The sequence below is a fragment of the Penaeus monodon genome, chromosome 25 (genome assembly GCF_015228065.2).
Source record: "Penaeus monodon isolate SGIC_2016 chromosome 25, NSTDA_Pmon_1, whole genome shotgun sequence".
NCBI lineage: Eukaryota > Metazoa > Arthropoda > Malacostraca > Decapoda > Penaeidae > Penaeus > Penaeus monodon.
In genome coordinates, this window is record NC_051410.1 from 17,009,110 (window position 1) to 17,009,426 (window position 317).

Consider the following 317-nt stretch of genomic DNA (forward strand, 5'->3'; position numbering starts at 1 on the left):
ATCTGCCCAGACCACTTCCTTTTAACAAGAATTGATTTTCACTTTTTCTGTGTGAGAGTATTTTAATGCTGAAAATGTATTTCAATTATGCAAGGATATATAACTGGTAGCACTACAAATGCTGCAGTGGGAATGGGAAATGATCGTGGCATGATATGTGCTAACTGCCATGCTTGTCAAGGCACATTAGTTTGACCGTAAACAGCCTGGTCTGGTTAGCAATGCCATGACCTAACATTTCTTTTCTTTTTTTTATCTTTAAAAGTCTTTTCCCCCCAATACTCTGCTGTTTAAAATCTGTTGTATCACGCTACTGG